We start from the raw sequence: 12,741 nt of genomic DNA on the forward strand, positions 1-12,741 counted from the left end.
CCTCCCTCCTCCTCTCCCTTCTCCTACCTGGGACTCCAGAATTGCTTACTCCCCTCTATTCCTAGTGAGATGCTCCAAAATGCAATCTTCTGCAACAGAGCTAGATCCTCTTACTTAGGTCTAAGGATGTCTACCTCCTGAACCCTAAACTTGAAGATATAAGGAAATAATATCTACCAAAAGTCATGCATTAAAATGTCCACTATTAATACTGGCCCAAACCTGGAAACATCCCGAGTGTCCATCGCAGTGGAATGGACGGACTGCAGTTAATCCACACAGTAGAACACTACAGAGCGATGAGCATGAACAGAGTGCAACTTCATGCATAGACACCGATGAATCTACCATTAACTAAGGAGGGGAGGCACAAAAGAGTACATGTGGTGCTCTTCAGCGATGTTAAAAAGCAGCAAGACTAATCTCCGCCGTTAGAAGTCAGCCTAGTGAAAGTCAGGAAGGTGGTAACCCTGTGTCAGGGGTAGTGACAGGGAGGGTTTCTGGGGGCTGGTTACAAGAGCGTGTTCACTTTGTGGACAACAGTTTCTTAAGAACAGTCTCTCTTTTTTTTGAATTTTATTTTATTTATTTTTTTATATAGCAGGTTCTTAGTAGTTATTTATTTTATACATATTAGTGTATACATGTCAATCCCAATCTCCCAATTCATCCCACCACATCACTCCCCGCCACTTTCCCCCCTTGGTGTCCGTGCGTTTGTCCTCTACATCTGTGTCTCGATTTCTGCCCTGCAAACCGGTTCATATGTACCATTTTTCTAGGTTCCACATATATGCATTAATATACGATATTTGTTTTTCTCTTTCTGACTTACTTTACTCCGTATGACAGTCTCTAGATCCATCCACGTCTCTACAAATTCGTTCCTTTTTATGGCTGAGTAATGTTCCATTGTATATATGTACCACATCTTCTTTATCCATTCGTCATCAGAAAATCTACAAACAACAAATGCTGGAGAGGGTGTGGAGAAAAGGGAAGCCTCTTGCACTACTGGTGGGAATGTAAGTTGATACAGCCACTATGGAGAAACATCATGGAGGTTCCTTAAAAAACTAAAAATAGAATTACCATATGACCCAGCAATCTCACTACTGGGCATATACCCAGAGAAAAACATAATTCAAAAAGACACATGCACCCCAATGTTCATTGCAGCACTATTTACAATAGCCAGGTCATGGAAGCAACCTAAATGCCCATCGACAGACGAATGGATAAAGAAGATGTGGTACATATATACGAAGAACAGTTTCTTAAAAAACTAAAAATAGAGCTACCATATGATCCAGCAATCCCACTCCTGAGCATATATCTGGAAAAGATGAAAACTCTAATTCGAAAAGATACATGCACCCCTATGTTCATAGCAGCACTACTTACAATAGCCAAGACATGGAAGCTACCTAAATGTCCATCGATGGATGAATGGATAAAGAAGATGTGGTACATATATACAATGGAATATTACTCAGCCATAAAAAGAATGAAATAATGCCATTTACAGCAACATGGATGGACCTAGAAATTATCATACTCAGTGAAGTAAGTTAGACAGAGAAAGACAAATATCATATGATATCACTTATATGTGGAATCTTAAAAAATTATACAAATGAACTTATTTATAAAACAGAAACAGATTTCGAAAACAAATTTATGGTTACCAAAGGGGAAAGGTGTGTGGTAGGGGATAAATTAGGAGTTTGGGATTAACAGATATACCCTACTATATATAAAATAGATAAACAACAAGAACCTACTGTATAGCACAGGGAACTGTACTCAGTATGTTGTAGTAACCTATAATGGAAAAGAATACATACATACATATGTATGTATATATGTGTAACTGAATCACTTTGCTGTATACTTGAAATTAACACAACATTGTAAATTAACTATATGTCAATGAAAAAAAAAAGAGCATGTTCACTTTGTGAAAATTCACCAAGCTCTTCACTGATGACTTGTGCATTTTTCCGGATGTAGATTATACGTAAACATTCACTAAAAAAATCAAGCAAAAAATAAAACGTTTAAAAAAAAAACCCAAAAATTTCCAACATTTTCATTTCTTTGAAAATCCTCTTTCTTTCACTTTAGGCCTCTCTCTCATAAAAGGATATAGTCTCATAGCAAAATTATTTTAAGCTTTAATAACACTTTTCAGAGACTAGAAGAAGAGCTGAAAGATCTGAGTTCTAGTTTCCACTTAATTTTCCTATTGATTTCTGTGAACTGTGCATTAAGCACAGAATGTTACTGCCGCAAGATACCGCAGGGATCATCCAGTAAGTCTCCTCCAACACCTTCCTTCTCCATAATAGGGAAACCGAGGTCTAGAAAAATGAAGTGACTTACTCAGGGACATGTGTTCTTTAGTAATAAAATGGCATGGAAAAAAATTTCAAAATGAAAGTGGCAATGACAGTTTGTGGCCCAAAATCTTCCCTGATTTCTCCTTCTATTTAAGAATGAAAATATTACCAATAGGGAGAAGTAACTGGGTCATTATATAAATACAGAACTTTATTTAATTTGCTCAATTTAGATAAGAGCTAATGCTCTCGTTTGGTTATTGTGAAACAAGATTCCCTTTTAATTGGCACTTACAAGATAGTTTCTCTTTGAGACTAAAAAAAAAAAGATGAAATAGGAGAGTGTAGGTTATGCTGCCATAACAAACAGCCCCCAAATCTCGGTAGTTTGAAACAGCTCAGGTTTATAATTATGCCACGTGTCTATCAAATGTCAGCAGGAGCTTTGTTTCACCTTTTCATGGTCCTCTGTCTGGAACTCAGGCTGAAAAGTAAGCCAGTCTCTGGATTGAGGCTGGTTGTGATGGCAGTGGGGAGAGAGAATGTATAAAGGCACACACTGGCTTTTAAACCTTCTGTCTGGAAGTGACACACACAACTTCCACATCTATCTCTGCATCAGAGCAAGTCTCCTGACCACTCCCAACCTCCCATTGCAGGGAAGTACAGTCCTATTGTGAGTCGGGAAGGAGGGAGAGCTGGAATATTTGGGAACAGCTCTAATAACTACCACAAGAAGCAACTGAAATTGTCCCCTATGGGAGTCCCACATTTCCTCGTGACTTTTACTGTAATCACTGAGACCTATGCTATTTAAATATATGATGGAGTGAAGATAGATAAACTCTGCAGAAAGTAGAACATAGACATAAAAGGCAGCATTGGCAGGTGTAAAAAAAACTCTTTCAACTGTCATTGAAATGATTTTTATGAAAGACACAAAGTGGTTTCATGTGCCTTTCTGCAAATAATTTAGCGGCTGAATGATCAATACTCCTCTAAAGTGCCCAGGAACCATTTTGACCAGAGGCAACTAAATAAATGAATTGCCCTCCAGGGCTATAACATTAAACTTAAATGAAGGCAGCTTACATGGATGCAAACAAAGGTGTCCCCTGTGGTCATTGTAAGCATTAAACATCAACTAGGGGAGAGTGCTTTTAAGTAGAAAGGAAAAAAATTCATTTTGGGGGGGCTCTGATCTCTAATGTTAAATTTTTTAAAACAAGAAAGAAAGAATTTGACAGGTAATAGTTTGTTTTGCATGACTTTCTCCTGTTTTTTTCTCTGCCCACAAACCTAACCATAAAGTCATCAGTACTGATAAGTTACTCACTCCTCAGCCTCTCTAAGCTGTCACTTTCCATGCTGAGTTTCAAGGGATATTGTCTTTGGTGAGTAGCAAATAAATATTGTATTAAAAAACATCTAGTTAAGACATGCATTTAAATGCACACTGGTCAAAAAGTAAAACTGGAATATAAGTAACAGTTTATTAAACACACACACACACACACACACACACACACACACACACACACACCACAATTTGTCTAGTTAGCAGGTGCCAATGCATGGTTTTTCTCCGGAATTAAATATCCTGTTTATGTGCTCTCACACTTCAAATGATGCCGAGTTCAAATACTTTCTTTACAACTTGAAAAAAATGTTAATACATATAATACATCCTTCTGGTACCTCTGTAGTAGGAATACTCTTGATGCTCTATAGTCATATTATTTGTTAGTTTCAATGTCCAAGTATTTGTGTGTATCATGGTATAAGACCATACATGGACTTAATGGTTGCATCAGGGAATACAAATGATCTAGGTTATAAATGATCTTCCAATTTTTTAATTCTTAAAGAAAATTTTTAGGTGAAATTTTTTTTCAATGTGGAATATGAGAGTGAAAAAGTGATATTCAGATAAGATTCTGGAATATTAAATAACATTTCAATGTTAACGGCTTCTAATAAAGATATAAATTTTGAGGCCCACACCAAGGGTATGGGCTCTTGGAACAGAGGTCCAGGAAGGGCAGACAGTCAGGTGCAGATGGTAATTTACTGAGAACAGGCCAAGGTGGGCCAGCGGATGGTGTGAAGAAAAGTGGTGGTCAGGAGGGCTAGGAGAGGAAACAAAATGTGAGACAGGGTCTTGCCTGCTGGGTCTGAGGCAGTGCAGATACATGAGAGCACGCCAGGGGACAAATTTCTCTGACACCCTCTGAAGGACTTCTATCTTCCCAACCTAAGGTCTCCTTGCTTGTTACGATCCCCAATAGAAGTTTAGTCCTTCTGGGACTGAATGTCAGCCTCATTCTTCTAAGAACTCTCTAGCTGGGGACAAAGGTCTTGCCTACTAGCCTGACTTAGGCCTCCAAGGGTGGTCTCCATATTCACATTTGTTACCTGAGTGCCCGAGCTTGGCATGTATAGGTGCTTAAATATTTGTTGAATAAATGAATTTTGAATAAAAAAAACATGAGCAGGATGGAAAGTGGAGCAAACGGTGGTGGGCACATTCTCTTCATCTGATGGTCCCTCTTCAATAAATCATTCATTCCTGGTCTAGCACCAGGGCCCTTATTAGAACATCCCTAGCAAACAAGGCACCTTTCAGAGTTTCAGAAGGTTCATTCAATCCTTTGCCTGGGTTCCTTCCTTTGCTGGCATTTCAACTTTAGTTCTGCTGAAATAACTTTCTAGGTCCAACATGGAGACACTCCTGCCTGGGGTGCCACGTCAGCAAATGGAATCTCAGATAACTTTCGTGTCCCTATAAATGCTCCACTCAACCGGAAACGTAATATATCCAGTCAGCCAACCCCCAAACACCAAGCCAACTCTGGGCCTTTTCACCCCAGATATCAATGGACTATGTAGTGGACTCTGTGGTACCAGCCAATCAGAGAGTTTCTGTTTTTCTTACTTGCTCTTTATTCTTTATCCTGTAAAAGCTTCCTGCTGTCCGCCTCATTTTGCAGTTCTACAAAAAAACACTGTCTGCTTCACAAAGTGTTAAATAAAGTTCGTTTCTATCACCTAAATTGTCTTCTTTAATCATTTTTAAACAGCTCTTACATACGAACTCAAAGTCCCTTCGTTGACGTTCATTTATGCTACAAGGTAGTTAGATTAAAAATGTCAACACTCTCATGATACAGAAGGAAGCCCAAAGGTACAAGTATAATTTCATGGGGAGGAAGTGTGGAAGAAGAAGATTAGTAACCTCTTAAATTACATTGATCTTACTGTTGACTAGTGAAGAGTGAGGTACCTAATTTTGTAAATGCCAAAAGCAGCAGAAAAGCACCCATGTATAAATATATGGCCTTTCAAATAAATTTGACAATGATTGCATTTTGAAAACGTAGTAACTCTGGCCTCTCAGGGACAATACTCATCTTCAAACACCTAACTAAAATCTGGAGCAGATAAACACCTGAAGTTTGAAGCTGAACACCCTTAGGTTAATATTTTATATCACCAAGAAAATAATAACAAAAGGGACACTGATTTTTTAAAAACATTTTCAAATACTCCAAGCTTTAAGGTACACTTTTTTCCAAAGCACACATTGAAGACATCACAAACTAACATTAATATCTTCCTGCATTTATAACTATCCTTGCAAATTTATTGTGAGAACACTAATTGGGAAGCAGTATTTTCAAAATGTGTTTTAACATCTCTAGAAAAGCTTTTGTCCCCTTTGCTCTCTGGCCAACCGTGCACATCTTTATGTTCCTTCTGACTGGATTAATAGTGGATACAAACATGACATTTCTGGGATGGAGACAGCAGACCAAACCAAACCAAACCAAATTCATGTTGCCCTTAAACTTCCAGTTTCAAAAGGATTCACCAAAGTTCTCAGCAGCTGTCCTTACTTTGGCTGTACATTAAAATAGTCTGTGAAGCTTTAAAAAAATACAGATACTCAGACCCCAATGGAGACCATCTGTAATCTTTGGAGTGTGGAGCCCAGAAATTTGCTTTATCAAAAATCCTATATGATTCTAATCCAGTGCTATGGTCTAAATATTTTTCCCCCCCAAATACATATGTTGAAATCCTAATGTCCAATCTGATGGTATTAGGAGGTGGGACCTTTGGGAGGTGAGTAGGTGAGAACGCAAAGTTCTCATGGATGAGATTAATGCCCTTATAACCGAGGCCCGAGACAGCTGCCCTGCCCTTTCCACCACGTAAGTATACAAAGAGAAGTCTGCAACCTGGAAGAGAGTCCTCACCCAACCACGCTAGCACCTTCATCTTAGACTGCCAGCCTCCAGAACTGTGAGAAATAAAGATCTGTTGCTTATAAGCCACCTTGTCTGTGGTATTTTGTTACAGCAGCCCGCACAGACTAAGCCATCCAGCTGGGGTTGAGAACCCATCAGGCTACAACCATAGGAACTGAGAAGCTGATCTGATAATGTCTCTTACATCTAACTTTATTTAGAAGGCCCAAACATCTGTTAGCCTGGAAGTAATAGCTTGATGATGTTCCTCAAAGTTCTCATTTTCTTATCACCTTCATAATTTTTACCACATTCATGGATCTATCACGTGTCCTAGTCTTTAATTAAACTTTTTCTCTAAATTAAATTACATTTTTTTTTGAAGCTCCAAAAATATTTATTAAGTTAACTAAAGAAGTGTCATCAAAATCCACACTAATAGACAAGTTCTGTTGCAACTTAAAAGGGACTTTCCAGGCTTCCCTGGTGGCGCAGTGGTTGAGAATCTGCCTGCCAATGCAGGGGACACGGGTTCGAGCCCTGGTCTGGGAAGATCCCACATGTCGCAGAGCAACTAGGCCCGTGAGCCACAATTACTGAGCCTGCGCATCTGGAGCCTGTGCTCCGCAACAAGAGAGGCCGCGATAGTGAGAGGCCCGCGCACCGGGATGAAGAGCAGCCCCCGCTTGCCACAACTAGAGAAAGCCCTCGCACAGAAACGAAGACCCAACACAGCCATAAACAGAAATAAATAAATTTTTTAAAAAAATCATTTAAAAAAAAAAAAGGGACTTTCCAAAGTCTTTAGTGGCCGTGGAATTTTGTACTGAACATCACTGAAGTAAGTAAGTAGTCCACTGGGCTGGGCCTTTGTTTTAGGGGACCATTGACGGAAACCACCCACCTTGACCAGGCACAATAATAACTGCTTGCACCTGTTGTCTCACAACAGGAGGTCCCGATAAGGAACACGGTGCTGCCTCGGAAAACTAACAGGGAGAATTCGGGAGGGGTCAAAAGGGGGGAGGAGACACCAGCCCAACCTCCCAGAAACCCTCACCCTGGAATCCATCTTGGCTGAGAGATGCACAGGCGCCCCCAGGAAGGACCATGAATTAGACTAAATATGGGCACAAGCAAGATGATTGGCCAGAGACAACCTGGAAGGTAACCCCATTACCATAAAACCTGAGACTGCGAGCCACGGGGCAGAGCAGTTCTCCTGGGTTCCCTGACCCTGCTGCTCTCCCCTTGAGCACCTCTTTCCAATAAAGTCTTTTGTTTTTGTCAGTATGTGTGTCTCCTCGGGCAATTCACTTCCATGTGTTAAAGAGACCACTCTTGGGCCCTAGAAGCAGGTCCCCCCTCTTCTGGTAACATGTGGACTTTTTGGTTATATGGCCTCTAATGTAAAGGTGTTTTGCTATAACTGGATTTGACCTCTTCCATATAAGAAGATCTAAATTTTAACGCAAAGTACTTTTGGGCTATGTTCTTTATGGCCGTTAGCACTGCTCACCTTCTTCTCATCTTTCTGACAGTTCACACTGGCATCAAAGGTGAATTCACGAGAGTAGAGGTGAGATATTGCTAGGCAAGTCTTCTTCTGACGAACCTCGAGCATTGCTTCAAAATCAGTATCGTCTGCCATTTTCTCTACATGCCTGGGCAGGCTTTTGCGTCCCTGCGGCGCTTGTACTCCGAAAGAGGAGGGCGGCCACTGGCTGTTGCTACTGTTAAGTCTCTAGGCCCCAGGCCGTGGAACCGCACACCCCAAATTTTGGGCTCTGAGAGCGGACAGGCCCCAGTGAATCGAAAGGAAACAATGGGATCAGAGGAGCCGCACGAGAGTTCAGGACGGCAGCTTCGGCAGCTCAGGATACACCCCTGTGACAGCAGCAGCAAGCTCTCTCCGCCCAGAGCCCTCAGCACGCGCTCTCGCGAGAAGCTGCCTCCCCTTCTAGTCTGGAGCTGCCGAAACCTCACGAGATCTAAGCATGGCCCCAGCGACCCTGGCCGGGTTCTCCCGCAATGACTGCGCCATGGACGTTCCCATCCCCCACTCAGAGAGGTACTTTTGACTCCCCACTCCAGATAGGCATCCACATCTCCTAAATTACATTTTTAAACCGAATGATAATTAAAAACAAAATTTTTTATTACAACTGTAAAGAAGAAATCAGTAGTATTTGCCATCAAGAGAAGGCAATGGGGGAGAAAAAAGAAAAGCAAAACCAAACACCCATGTATTATTCAAAGTAAGCCAGACACTGTTGTTTGCCTAAAGGTATCCAGACAGAGGTCTGCTCTCTGTTAACAAGGGATTGGAGAGTCTTGTTTAGTCACCTAGCACACTGACCCCTTGCTTCAGACCTAGGCCTAAGGCTTAGGGCTACTCTTGGCCATTAGGATTGTTCAGGAAAGGCCGTGTGAGCCAATTTGTGTTGATGAAACATGAGGAGGAAATTTCCTGGAGGCTTCTGGGAAAAAAAATTTTTTTCTCCCTTTTGAGAGACCCTGAAAGATAATGCATCTCTTCCTCTGGATGCTGACTGGGGCCAATGTTGAGTACAAATGCCCTCCCTGGAGCAGCCTCAGCCATGGAAAGAGCTGCTGCCAGCCCAAGAGTGAGGCCAGATACTAGATGCCCCAGAGCCAGCTCAGCAGACCAGCCAGGACTCCTCCCTCCTGCCCTCTAGGCTATTTCAGGCCTTGAGAACATCCTGAGTTGGGTTTTCTGTTTTTAGCAACCAATCACATCCTAATACAGGGGAAACAGCAAGTGTTTAAAGATATACTGGCACCTGACAGAGACTTGAGGATTGGGAGGGAATGGTAAAGGAGCAATATCCGTATTGATTCAAGGTTGTCTAATGGCATGTATATCCATCAAATAAGGTTAACTTAATGGCATACAACCCTCACTTGGGAAGTATTTGTCCTAGGTCAGGAGAGATTGATGGCTTAACAGAAACAAAGCTTCAATAGGCTATGCTTGACTTTTGTTTACTTCTTGATAACTTTTCTCAATAAGAAAATCCAAAGTGCACGTTGCCAGCTGCACTTCAACTCCCATAGGAGTCTTTGAAAGTGTGGGCTGGGGATGGGGGAAGAATAACTTATCAAAATAGTGTCTGTGCCTCTGGCATTAAGCATGGAGCTCTCTGAGCATTTCCTAAGTCATATCCTTTAATATAATCATTTTATTTGGGGGAATCTAATCTTAAAAGTAGAAAAAAACTATGCAGAAATATTTTAAATTTCTATATATTTTATAATAATGAAGTGATCTAAATGCTCAGCAGTAGGAGAAGATTAGGTAAATTATAGTACATCCACTTGGTGGCATATTAGACTACTAATTACAATGATGTTTCCACTAACAATACAATGCCATATAACCACTTCTCTATTAAATTGGTCGGTGGAACATGCAGAAAGAAATATTGTACAGTATTTTTTAAACCTTTTGACCACAACCCAGAATAAAGAGTTAACTGAAAAAAAAAAAAAAGCCCAATCTAAAAGTGGCTAGCTATGTTTTATTCAGGGACCTTACTGAGGACTGTAATTGGGGAGGCAGCCTCTCAGATAGCTCTGAGGAACTGTTCCAAAGAGGTAAGGGAGGAGCCGGGATATATAGGAGTTTTTGCAGGGGGGGGGGGGGGGGACAGTAGTGGAATATCAAAAGATCACTGCTAATCACAAAACGCAGACATCTCAAGTTAATGATTTTAGTGCTTTTCTACCTATGGGAAGATGAAAGAGTCTGGGCTCATTGAACCGATTCCTTTGATATGCATCTGAACTATCTAGGGTCAGTATCCTGTTTTTCCTCCATCCTGAGTCCTGAACTCCCGGCAGGGCGCACCATGGTTGGCGGTGGTGCCCTGGCTGATGGCTTGATGGCAGCCAACGTTTGTTGTTTACTGGAATGACAGACAACCCTCTCTGTCCACACAGTTCATTTTGCCTCTTAACCCAGGACATCTTATACATACTTTTATTACTAACACAACGGCTGCAGGAAACCACGCTTGCCAATGCTGGGTGTCATGCATTTTGGCATTTTATATAAGTTTCCACTGGGTCTTTTCCAGTTCTAGTTAGACCCACCACATGGGTTTCATCACCAGTGACGGCTCGTGACCCTTCACGGATTGAGCATGATCCCAAAGATGGAAAAAGAACAAATGACAAAAACGTATGTCTAGAAAACATGCTTGGGGAGAACGTGCCAAACTGTCAACAGGCTTGCAACTCCAAGGGATTTATTTATATTTTCCAATTTGTCTCTAATAAACTTTACTACTTTTTATAATAGAGATAATATTGCCATAGTAATTCTTAAGTTGTTCCCAAGGCTTCTCCTCTCCAAGCTAAGTAATCTCAGTTCCTCGCAATCCAATAAATTCACTTTATACCTCCTGATAAACTCCTGAGACCAAAGACAGGGGTGGCAGCCAGAGCCACAGGCAGCTTGTGAACCTGAACCACACCCTGAACAGCTCTGGGCTTTAGCACTTCCTGACTCAGCGCCCCACGTGACCACTGCTGAATTATGTACACTTTAATGAGGAGATTGATGTCACAGTTATCTGAATCCTTGACTTCTCCTTTCCTTCCTTTCTTCCAACACAATCTTATTGAGTGCCTGTTATGTTCCAAATACTATTCTAAAGCTATATAAAAATATGTTTGTATTTTTCAGTTTTTCTATAATGAGCATGGATTTCTTCCATAGTTAGAAAAAAATACACATTGTTTTAAAGGAAGACCTTAAGACATAGATCTTGCCTTCAGGGTGCCCACAGCCCAGGAAAGAAGCAGTCAGGTAAACAAATATGTCAGTATGGGACTTACCTCAGTCCCTTGCACACCTCCTGCTCTGGCCAGAAAGTGGCTCCTCCGAGAAGCTTTTAATTATTAGGGGCAAAGGGGTTTGTCTTTCTCCTTGCCCAGGACACCGTGGAATTCGTCTGACTCCCATCTCTGCCCCCACTCCTTATATCTCCATTTCCATTTGCTGGTTGAGAGAGAGAGAAAGAGCAAAAATGGAGAGAAGAAAGAGAGAGAGGAGGGAGAGAGAGGCGCCTAGCCCAGCCAGAGCTGTTTGGATCTGAGGTGGATTGTACCTTGGCCGTAAACATCTGACTGAGGTTAGTGTTGGGGGAATCCTGTGGTGCTGGGAACACCTTGTAACTTTGCACCCTTCTGAGCTTGAACAGCGTAACACAGGCTAGGTGGTCCATCAGAGTTTATTTCCCTGGTTTTCCAAGTGTGTCGTGGATGGCCTGGCTGGTGACCTCTGGAGGAAAGAGACAGCAGCTCCATGTTGGTCTGGCATCAATGACTGCAGCCAGATCTTTCTGGTTATTTTCAGGTTTTCTCAGTTAATGAGTAATGTTCTGATGGTAGCTTCTCTTCAGGACATTAACTTCTGATTCTGGTATTTCCCCGAAGAGGTTCAAACAAGTTCGCAGACAGCAAGCTGGATAAGTCACTAGAGGAAACTGCGTAAGACTCTTAAATCTATGCTCCAATGGCCGCTGCTCCTGGAGAATAATTGATTTATCACCATCTTGTTGAAGGAAGCGTCTGTTTGTTTTCCAACATGGGCGGCCTGTCAAAATGTAATATAACGCCAGGGGCAACTCCAGTCAGTCAGGGATATTTTAACTCAGCAATTCCTTAACCTTTTGGACTCTTGCTGTAATCAGAAAAATTTCCCCTCAGCATATTCTTTTAATAATCCCTTGGACACAGTCGTGGCAGATTGTGACACGTCTAACCATCACAGACTGCCCAGCCTGAGTGTTCACACAGCGTGTGTCCGCCTTCCAGGGCCACGGTTCTGCTGAATCGTGTTCTTCTGGTATTTGTGGGGCTGCTCAGGGAAACAAGAGGTGTCTGGGAGGCTGGGAGGCAGGTTTCAGGGTTCTGGAAAACCTGGTGAAAAACATTTCTCTCCAGTGCCTCTTTTGTTTGCACCTCATGATAAATATTCCTTTGGCCGTTTTATAAACAGACTGCTAAAATGTCACCTTTTTAGAAGTGTGAGCGGCTCGTTGCAGAGGACTGCTGGGAGTCAAGCAGACCAGGGGCAGGAGGTGCCTTGGCCTGAGTTGGCGATTTGACAACAAGCAGGC

General features: G+C 41.8%; 1 long non-coding RNA gene across 6 annotated transcripts in view; it reads right to left on the reverse strand.

The window, feature by feature from the left end:
- The window catches only part of LOC103007315 (uncharacterized), a 117,659-nt gene extending 105,597 nt beyond the window's left edge, over positions 1-12,062 (reverse strand). For 5 of the 6 annotated variants that reach the window (XR_009008058.1, XR_003623914.2, XR_451521.2 and 2 more), the window contains exon 1: positions 11,456-11,721. This is a non-coding gene — a long non-coding RNA (uncharacterized LOC103007315). The other variant, XR_009008059.1, reaches the window with a different exon arrangement.
- Between the last annotated feature and the right edge of the window lie 679 nt (positions 12,063-12,741).

This window comes from Balaenoptera acutorostrata, chromosome 4, assembly GCF_949987535.1.
Source record: "Balaenoptera acutorostrata chromosome 4, mBalAcu1.1, whole genome shotgun sequence".
NCBI lineage: Eukaryota > Metazoa > Chordata > Mammalia > Artiodactyla > Balaenopteridae > Balaenoptera > Balaenoptera acutorostrata.